The sequence below is a fragment of the Trifolium pratense genome, linkage group LG6 (assembly GCF_020283565.1).
Source record: "Trifolium pratense cultivar HEN17-A07 linkage group LG6, ARS_RC_1.1, whole genome shotgun sequence".
In the NCBI taxonomy this organism is placed as follows: Eukaryota; Viridiplantae; Streptophyta; class Magnoliopsida; order Fabales; family Fabaceae; genus Trifolium; species Trifolium pratense.
The window spans coordinates 20,403,633-20,415,365 of NC_060064.1; positions in this window are offsets into that span (position 1 = coordinate 20,403,633).

Below are 11,733 nucleotides of genomic sequence, written 5' to 3' on the forward strand. Positions count from 1 at the left end.
GCAAAAGTGGCTAGGAATACTGTGTTTTATTATACTCCCTCCGATCGTTTTTATAAGATCACTTTGGATAAAAAATTTGGTCATTTTTATAAGAATTATGAACAGTTTTCTTTTCAAATGTTTTAATGTTTAATTTCATGTATGCCCTAATTTATGGCAAATTCTTATCTACCCATTCCTACAAAATGGGTAGAGTAGCCCATTTGTGTTGGCAGCATCATAACCATCAATTCATTTTTCATCATTTATGTAATAAACAATATTTAATTTACAATTCTAGTCACTCAAAATACTTTAATTGCAAAAATACCCACTAAATTTTCATTCCTCCTTCTTCTTCATGTTTTGCAGTAATCAACTTCTTCATTTTTTTCAACTAAACTAAACAATTCTTCTTTTTTTCTCAACTCATGGGTAATTTTCGTTTTTCTTGTTTCTAAAATTTTCGAATCTTGATATGTCATAAACTGAAGGGAAAAATGATAGGGATATTGTAGAGCATGATTTTACGAATCTAAAGGTACAAATTTCGTGTTTTTTCGATAATTCTAGAGGGAGAAATCTAAAAAATACCTTTTCTTTTATGGGGTTTAAAGATTTGCAAATTTGTGTGTAAATCTCACTTTTTTATGTTTAAAACTTGGTTAATTTGTGTTAAGATCGTTAGAAATTGCATTTCGATCGAAACCCACAAAAAATCATGCGAAACGGTGCTGAAAAACGGAATTTTCATGGGTTGGAACTTGACCCGCGTTTTGACCCGTTTCTGGTCATGGATCGACCCGTCAGAGGTTGAAGATGACACTGTTCATGCGTGTGCAAAGCCCACTCACATATTAGAGAGAGTGCGAGAGAGTGTGATGGCTACAAACGTCCGTTTTTCATGCCGTTTTTTGCGTTGCGCTCTATTTAACGAGATTTGTTTTACTAATATTTTTCTGAAATTTTTTCAGGCGTTAAAGAATTTTTTATAAAATATAAAACCTTATATGATTTAATTAAATATATTTCTAATAAAATTATTATGAAAAAATATGTTGCAAAATATAATTATAGTAATATTGAACTAATAAAATATATTATAAGAGTAATTATTTGAAAAGGTTGAATAATTTCATGTGTAAATTTATTAATATTATATAGCATATATAGTATTCCTTGTAATAAAAAAAATAAAGTATAGTATTTGATAAGTGTCAAAAAGTAGTTGAATTATATTATGAATTAAGGCAATTATTAACTTGTTTTGTAAGATTTGTGTATATAAGTCCCCAAGAATTGTACATATATGTTTTGATCTGAATTTGGTTAGTATATCTTAAATCTCAATAATTTTGACAAGTTTGTGTAATTAAAGTTGAATTTTTTGTGAAGAATTAATGTTTGATCTTGAAGATGCTCGCTGGGCTAGAGAAAGCTAAAGAAAGCCAGAAATCTTGTTGATTTGGGAGAGAGTTTCTGGCTTAAGCCAGAGAAAGCTACAGATCCTGTTGAATTTGCAGTGAGTTTCTGGCTTAAGCCAGATAAAGCTACAAACTCTGTTGTATTGACAAAACATTTCTGGCTCCAGCCAGATAAAGCCAGAAGAGCTGGGAGGTGACTCAGAGGACACGTGTTAGCAAACCCAACTATGAAGTAAGGTAGCTGGCGGAGCCAGCTATAGCTGGCTGGGCCAGCTTAAAAATCTAGTTCACTATAAAAGGACACCAAAAGCAGAAAAATGGATCGGATCATTTGTAATACTTTTAAAAACAGAGAAAAACATCTTAGGAGCTAGGTTTAAGTAACTTGAAGGTGGATTTGCTCATCTTTGTTGAGGAATCAACTCATGATGTTTGTTTATCTCAATTCCTTTCATCTTTGTAAAGTTACTATGTCTATGGGTAACTAAACTCTCTTATTGTTGGGATTAGATGTAAAATAGTCTATGAATATGTATTTATCTTGATCTTGTGTTATACATGTTTTCTTGATTCAATCAATCTTGATATTATCCTTGCTTTTAATGTTTTATTCTTTGGATTTGAAATAGTATAGGAATATATGTTTTGAATCAATGAATTAGGATAATATCTATTGAATCTAAACTTTAGGAATAGATTTAGATTTAATAATCACTCAAAGTATGGGTGTTTAATTTTTATTTTATTTACAATTTGCAAATTTAATTTTTTTGTCACCTTGTTTGTTGATTATTATGTTTTGATTTCCTTGAATGGTTTTTAATTTTATTTCATTTACAAATTTTTACGACAATTTTGCAAATTTATCGATTTAATTTTTAAATTTGGGGTACTCTAGCTATCCGCCAAGAAAAGGGACGAGGTGAGATTTTCAACCCACCACTGGGATCAAGACAACATTCCAAAATTTTATAATTTTTTTTTAAAAAAAACACACACACTTTTTCATGTATTATTCAATGTGTTCAATTTCCGAAAATTTGGGACCCTATAGATTCCCAAAGCTATTTTCATTTTAAAAAACGAAAGGTTCCTTTGTAAATTTTTAAACAAAGCTATGCTTCATTACTAATTTGATTTCACTATTATATGAAGTGTTATTGCTATTGTTCATTTTTTTTTATAAAAAAAGGAGAATGTTAACTTGTGCCCTTAAGGGCACATGTTAAGAAGATAAATGTGGAAAAAATTTAATGAACTTGTAGTGTATTCAATTCTCTAAACATTAAATGTTTTCTATCATTAAATGCTCTATTTCTATTTTTAGGTAGGTTAACATGTGCCCTTAGGGCACAAGTTAACATGACCCATAAAAAAATACAGGTGTTATCAATGGTTGATTCATTTCACATAGGGGATCCCACAGTATTGTAAACCCTAATATTCTCCCATATAATAAAGTTTTTTTTTTACAAATATATAATAAAGTTAATATGATAAGAATATGAAAACTAGGAAGTATTTTCAAATTACAAATATTAATTTATTATTTTTATGATTTGAATTTTAAATGCGAAATTGAAGGAGAAAAAAATAAAAATAAGCCATATAATTTGAGACGAAGGTAATAACCACCAATTAAGCATTTGAATTTTGGCGTCAATAAAATCTTATCCAGTTGTCAATATTCAAATTAATTGTTAGTCCAAGTTAGTATTTTTGTAAAAAAAATAAAAATAAATAAAGAAAAGGAAACGATTGGAGTTACTAATCAAAATTAATAAATTTTCAAAAGCATTCCCATGGCCAAGTGCTGAACACAAGACCCTATGGATACAGATCACTTCAACAAACCGCTGCACCAACACATTGTTTGTGATTTTATTCAGATGCTTACTCTGAATACCATATAAGCGACGTTCAAGACAAATCGTCTTCAACCTCTAGCGAGCCATTTCGACCCGGTTTTTGACCCGCGCATTTAGATTAAAACCCGTACGTTTCATATCAATTTTAACATAAAAAATTCACAATTAACACAGCACAGAAACATCATACACATTAAAATCTGACGAAATTTAAATGAATAAATATGAAATACCCAAATTAGTTGTATGTATCTGTAATGAATGTTGAAGAAATATTCAGATCTGTTTTTGTTGTTGTTCAAACGATAAGTTTATTTTATAGCACCAATTAATTTTGTTGAATGCTTTCATTTAGCAATAAAATGAATAATTTAAATTGAAAAACTGAAATTAAATCGAAGAAGGATCACTTCATGAGTTCCATTGTTCCAAGGTTTGTGAGAGTGAGCCTCATCCATGGGTACTTTAGAGTTTGTTAGTGTGCAAGGGATGGATTTTTGTAAGAAGAAGGAGAGGCATTTAGACCTTAGTTAGAAGAAGAAGAAGAAGGAAAAAGAGATTTTTCAGGAATACTAAAGGGTGCTTATGAAGAGGAAGAGGAAGAAGATGAAAGGAGAATGATAGAAAAATCAGTACACTGAATTGGTACGTGGGTCAATATACAATTGTTAAAAGTTGTATTCCAAAATTGAAAATTAATCACATTTTAAGTGAGACTTTGATGAACCACTGTATTTAAAACACATAGGATGGGTAGCCTGACCCAATTTCATGTGATGGGTAGCTAAGTTGCCACCCTAATTTATTATGAGAGATAATATTAAAAATAAGTAAGTGATTTGAAGGAAGAGTAATTAAACAAGGGTATATATGGAATCAATTTAAATTTTCTCAAAGTATTAAATAAAAATGACTATGTAAAATGTGTTTCCTTGATCTGTGTAATTTTGTCAAAGTATTCCTTATAAAAAGGACTGGAGGGAGTATATTTTTGACTGGATGAATGAATTGTTATGTATGCACGCTACAAAAATACTGTTATATTATTGGAGATGGACAATTTTTTTTGTCAAACTAAGTCTTATAAATATGGATAATTTTTATGCCAAACCAAGTGTTATACAAATGGATGGAGGGAATATATGTAAGTAGAAATCACCCAACATTTCCGTTAGGGCTAGGCAAAAAATTGAACCACAACTTACAATTTTGAAACTGAATTGAAACAATTCAGTTATTATCGATTCAGTTTGCTTTAATAGTTTGATTTAGTTTAAAGGTTCAGATCGATTTTTTTGTTTAAAAATTCCTAATATTTAATTTGATTTTCTTATATTTTTTTCAAAGGTACTAATAATAACAATACGATTAAAAAAAAAATATAGTAAATTTTAATTTTTTAAAAGTTAGTTATGCTTTGCTTTGGAATCATAAAATCAAACTATTTTAACAGTTCGGTTCAGTTCGAAAGACAAATAGTTAAACTACAACGAATTTTGAAAACAGTCTAGTTCGGATTTCCTCCATAACCGAACCAGGCCCACCCCTAATTCCTATTAGAATAGGGAAAAAAAGAAACAAGTTACGGATAAAAGTCCACTTTGTAGGGATAAGCTTGATATCATATCCAACAAACTATTAAGTTTTGATGATCTCTTCAACTTTTTGGTGGTTTGCAAGGAATGGAGCGCAGTTCGAAAAAATTTATTGGAGAAAATTCCTAGAATCACAATCATCGATGATTGTGCAAACTACTAGGTATGCAAAAAAGTTTTACTATTTATATAGCATACCCAAAAAATGAGCTTACAGCTCTAAGATGAGTTATTTTTGGGGTTTATCTTATTGTGGTTCATCTAGTGGATATCTGATCATGACATGTGCGAACAATACACCTTTCATATTGTTGACACCTTTCAAGAATAGATATCCACTAAATGAACCACAATAAGATAAACCCAAAAATAACCCATCTTAGAGCTGTAAGCTCGTTTTTTTGGGTATGCTATAAAAATAATAAAACCTATTTGCATATGTAGTAATTTGCACAATCATCGATGATTGAGATTTTAGGAATTTTCGCCAATAATTTTTTTGAGCGACCCTCCACTCCTTGCAAACCCCAAGAAGTGGACAAATATATTCTAGATAATAAGTTCATTATAAAGTAGTAGATGATATCTTAAAGAAATTTCTTCTTATATATATACAATCATATAAAATTAGTCATAAGAGGTAAACAAAATAAAATTACAACTAACCTCAGAGAAAGTGACTTTCATCCTTGCAAGTAAAGTTACTAAGCTTTGATGACTTGACGAGAATATTGCATAAAATTGCACATTATCATCCCAAGTGGTTCTGAAATCAACAAGAATCTGTTATAACAAAATATAAGACTCTATTCTAATATGTGCAATTTAAAGTGCCTTAAGAAAGGCTCAAAAGATTTATTTTGTAGATATCTTCCTAGTGAGCATGAAATAACCACCAAACAACATAAAATTTCAATAAATTCATTTACATAATATTTGGTGTCATCGTTAGCAAAAATTAGTCTCGTGTAAGCTTAGCTCATTTGGCAGGAACATTGAATTGGAAGGATCGGGATTTGAACTCTGATCATTCCACTTATCCACTTTAAGGGTGAAATTTCTAGCCACAAGACTACTTGACAAAAAAAATAATTAACCAAAATTAAGCCTAAAATAATTTCACACTATAACACTTTAGTAAAACAATATACATTAGTGTTTATGCTCAAATAAACGAGATTTACAAAAAATAATATTTTTAAGTTGATTTACAAAAAGAGATTTACAAAAATTATCAACAAAAATTATATTTTATGCTCAAATAATAGAGATTTACAAAAATTATCAACAAAAATAAACGAGATTTACAAAAAATAATATTTTATGCTCAAATCTTCAGGATATATAATTTAAAGTTGCATATGATTCTCACATAAATTAATAACCAAATATAAATATAGGATTTTACAAAATAAATATTCAATCCCACAAATAAAAAAATTTATATTAAAATTAAAATCAAAGAAATATTCTTGGTTTGAATTTATTTAAAATCAAATTTTTCTGGTATAAGTCAAATCGTAAATAAAATAAGTTATCAAATCAATATATTATGGAATCAAATCAAATCTTTAATGGTACATAAATAGGGAGATTGAGTATAAACGAAGAAGGAAAACAGACACACACACACATATATATATATATATATATATATATATATATATATATATATATATATATATATTGAACACGAAATTTTGAGAAGACGATTTTTAAAATTATAAATTCTTCTCAAATAAATAAATATAAAATATCTCTGCGTGTTCAAAATTTTTAAAATATTCACTACCAAGGTTTTTTTAAAATATGAAGACCGGATCGTATCGGTCGGTTCGATCTGTTGAATCAAGAATCATACCTCAATCTGATCCAATATGAATAGGAAACCGTTGTGCCACATAACCAATATATGAACCAGAAAACCAAATAAAAATTAGAAACAATTGTAAAAACCGACGGTTTTTTTCCGATTTGAATGGTTGCGCAACATATTTCTTTTTTGACAAAAGATGAAAAACATGCTCTAATTTAAGATACTAAAGAAGTCAATTTGATGTTTTCATAGCAAGCAAGCATTGATCTAAGAAGAATAAGTAGAAAAAGGGAGACATAAAATGAAATAATGAAAAAAAGAAGAGAAGAAGATGCATACCAAAGGAGAGATGAGATGAGAGATTATAGAGGGTGACGGCTACATATTTGATTATAGATGAGAGATTAACTTTAGGTTTTCTGTTATATATATAAGTGGGCACATATGTGGGCTTGGGCCAAAAAATTAATCATCCCACACAAAACAAGAAATTTTTCTCCTCCCCCCCCTATATTTCTTTTAGACCCCTAAATTTCCTATTTTTTCTTTAAACTTATTTCGAAAAATGATTTTTGCTCGCTACATTTTGGAAAACGTTTTCCAAAATATCCCTTTATACACCAAAACACAAACAAGCAAAAAAAAAACCCTCCTTTGTCAATTTTCCCACTCTGTTCTTTCTCCATGGTACCACTACACAAAAGTCGCCCTTCACCGGCAACATCGCAAAAATTCCGCACAACCCTCCTGAAACATCACGACTAACTCTCAAGTAATAACGTGGACTAGGACGTGGATAATGCGTGGATAACCTTACCCACAACATTTTCTGGGTAGCAAATTACCAACGCAACAAAATGCCACAGACCCGTGCCCTGAGTATGTCGTGGATAAATTTCATATATACTCAAGATAAAACTGTGGATAATGGCAAAAATGGCCATGGGAGGGAGCATGAATTTTTATTAATAGATATTATCATATAGTATAGATTTAATTTATTATAAAAAAATATAGATTTGGTGTTTTGTTATAAAAAATAAATTATAGATTTGATTTTTTAGTGTTTATAAAGTATAGATTTGATTTGAATCCAAGAAAAAGAAAATTCATAAAAAAAAATGTAATTTTCGGGTCGGCCCCTAAAAACAAACGAATCCATCCGTATGGGTGTCTTTAAAAAGAGTGCAGTATTATTATGACTCACAAATCACACATAAAATAGAAAATATATATTGTGGAGGCTTAAGCATATGAATGGATGGACAAGGATTTTTCAAATTGATTGAACCTCAAGGGTTTCACAAATCACACATAAATAGTATTCTTCATTTCTATAGAGTGCTTCTACAAATGTTTTCTATATTAGGAAAATAGAGTTTTTTACATAGGCAGATGTTTTTTTCATAATAGTATTGATTTTTACCTCTCATGATCTAGTTCATATTAGTACTAGAAATTAACATTTATATGATTTTGATATAATCAATGTGCATGTGGTTTGATTTTAACCGATGCATTTGTCTAAGTTGGTTTTTAGCTTCCACTTTTGGCTTTGTTTTTCTCAGTTCTTAGGTGACTTTGCTCTATTTTAGGGTCTGTGTCTTGGTACAGTTTAAGCAAAATAGTTTTGTGGTCTTTGTAAGTCAAATGATTTTCACTTGTGTAGTCTTTGTAAGTTCATTATGCTCTTTTTTATTCCAGCCATAGCAATTAGTTGGTATGTATAGTAAACATGACATGCAATCTATGAAGCATGGACACAGACACGGACACCGGACACAATACGGACACTGACACGCCGACACCAATAAAAATTTGGAAAAATGACATAATTTAGTGTAATCGTAAGTGTCGGTGTCGGTGTCGGACACGGACACCGACACATGTCCGACACGGACACGCCTAATCTGAGGAGTGTCGGTGCTTCATAGCATGCAATTAGTTGATTGTGTTTTAGGAAATAATTAAAAGTTGAAAAAGCACATTTGATGGTACACTTCATGCTACTTTGCAATGATATTAAATATAATATTTTTTGTCTATTTACTTGGCCAAGTACATTAATATGAAGATGTTTATTTGTGCAAGTTATACATTAAATGTACTATAAATTTTATTATGGCGTGAGGTTATGGAGGTTTAATTACAGAGCAAGTTAAATAGTTCATCTTGGACCATTGCCTTTCCACTCTTGTAAATTTAAATTATCTCTCTGTTTTGAATTTTCCATTTGTCTTGGACCAATTTTATGAAGTCAATGTTGAGTACATTCAGGTTTATTTAATGAAGTTTCTTTTACTTTTCCATGGATGTTTCTTCGACTAATTTTATGAATTTCTTTTCTTTTTCCTGATGGTAAATGATAAGTTCAGATGATGTTTTCTATTCATGTCCATACTCAAGGGAAATGACTTTTCCATTGCACTGTCCTATAAACATGCAGTTTATTTCCACTGCTAGGTTGGTAAATGATACATGTTCTTATAATTTATGTTGTCTATGAATGGCCATAATTTAAGTTTGTTTGCATTGTAGTGTAAATGTCATGTTTTTATGACCACAACCTCTGGTTTGAGCTGAATGTCAAGGACATTAATGGACTATTTGAACAAAGTTAGCCACGGTCTAACCATGGCTAAATTTCGCGAAGCCCGGATAAGCCACACTCAAAATTTACGCGGCAAACATGTCAAATGCCTATTTAGCTACGGTTTTGACCGTGGCTATATGGCGAGTTTTTTGTAGTGAGAATAGCATGTTTATGAGTTATTTTATTTTTCTGACAGAAGGTTTATGATGCTAAGCATATAAAATTGTAAACTAATATGCAAGCGACTAACTTTCATGGCATCAAGCTATACATACAAGTATTAATAATCAATTGACTGTTACAAATTGATATCTGAATGAAAAATGGAAAACCCAAAATTAATAACTATTCAAGTATTGTAAAGATAGTTGGCTTAAATGTAGTTTTATCCCCCTATTTTGAATAAATCGGAATTTTATCCCCTATTTTAAATCCGGAATTTTACTCCCGCCCCCCCCCTTTTTTAAAATCCTTCTAAGCCTCAACTTCAAAACTTCGCACAGAACTAAATTTTGAACAATAATTCACCAAACTGGCACCAAAATGACTGTAATTGAGTTAGCTTTCCATAAAATTATGCCCCACTAAATTTGGAGTTACAGAGGGAGAGTATTTATCGATTTTGCCCCACTAAATCTGCTTTTGACCTTCAAATTCAACATCGTCTACCGAACATATCATAACTCCAAATTCGATGAAATTGATATGCAAACAAAGGTAATTTTGTTAGCTTTCCAGAGACATGTAAATACTATACAAAACTGAGCAACAGGGTGATAGAGATGAAATTGAAATGCAAACTTTGCAAGGCCGCTCGACTTGATCTGAGGTATAGATGGAAGCAAGTTACCTTAGGGCAGAGTAAGGTATGCGCGGTTGGCGGCACGCTTAGGTAAATAGGTCAGTGATTAAGAAATGAATAGTATCTAAATACAAACTCACAACTGGAGTGTTGTTGTCCAAGCTTTGTAGTATTAAAAACCTATCCATACAATTTGGAAAAGTTACTAGAATTCCAATCATTAACTAGATAAAACTATATATACTGAAATGCAGAATAAAAAACGAGTGATGAGTTAGAAAATCCTCCAGCAAAGATAGTAAATAACATTGAAAAATCTGTAGTTGCAATAACCATTATATGTATTGATACAAATATAAATGCTAATCAATGGCAGTGCAAGTGTGCAACACTTCTAAGTTGTAGACAGTTACTTAAATCTTCAAGGATAAATTGTTCTACCTCTGTTAATTCAACATTATTAAACTCAATGGAATGATGGTACACACATTGCACATTACTCATCACCTGTGAACTTTTTGACTGACCCACAAGACGGGAGATCGACACTTCGGCCGGTAATTTTATTGTTGGACAGACAGCTCTAAAAGCCGCTAGCAAAGTGGCTAAACTCGAGAAAGCGTGCTCTAACAATCAAGATGTTTTTATCTCATTTGCGTTTGACACTTTTGGGTTCTAACACCAGAGGTTGTGGATGTCCTTGGGAGAGTTCAGAGGGTTATGCATAGTCATATTGTGTCTCCTAGGTCGATGAATGTGGTTTTTAGGAGGATTGGTTTTGCCAAACAAAAAGATTTAGCGGCACAGCTTGTTGCCCGCCTACCTTTCATCTATGTGTAATTATCTTGAGTATTATATATATAAAATTCAAATGTTAAAAAAAATAAAATAATAGTACATAATAAGTACTCAATCCCTCCAACTCAACAACTCTTAAAAAGTTTTAAATGAGTCCTACCAATAACACGTCTCACCAATAACTTTACATCATTATTTCGGAAAATGAGTCCTACCAATGACACATCTCACCAAGGCCAGACCGGGGTTCTCTTCCCCCCCAATTTCTAATTTTCCCCTTAAACTTATTTTGGAAAACTTTTTTGATTCACATTCTAGTATTTCAGATACTATTTTCTCTAATTTTTTAGAGATTATAAACTATTTTGGAAAATTATTTTCCAAAATTCCTACAAATTCTAGGGTTTCGGAACACATAATCCGTAATTGGTACGCAAAACATGTTTCAAAGGGATTTTTGGTAAACCCAAGAGCACTAAGAGAAGATGGAGCGAGTCTCTTCTAGCTTAACCAAGGTACTGAGTTCGATCACTGGCTTGGGCATGCAGCGGTGTTAAAACTCTTAGGGAGAGTTTTACACCAAAAAAGAAGGGATTTTGGTAAACATTTTCCAAAATCCCGGTATTTGTGATTCGAAATGCAAATTTGATGTTCTAACCCGATTGATTTATTAGTCTCAATAATTTGATTGTCATCAAACTCGTCATTAAAAATCAAATATAATCGAAAACTCGTAATTCAATTTCTTTGTTGAATGCCCTATCAATCTTTTATTTTTATTTTCGAAAAAGAGGAGTAGTAAAGGGCTACTACCTATATATATATATAAAAAAGATGAGGAAAGAGTTACAAAAAGAA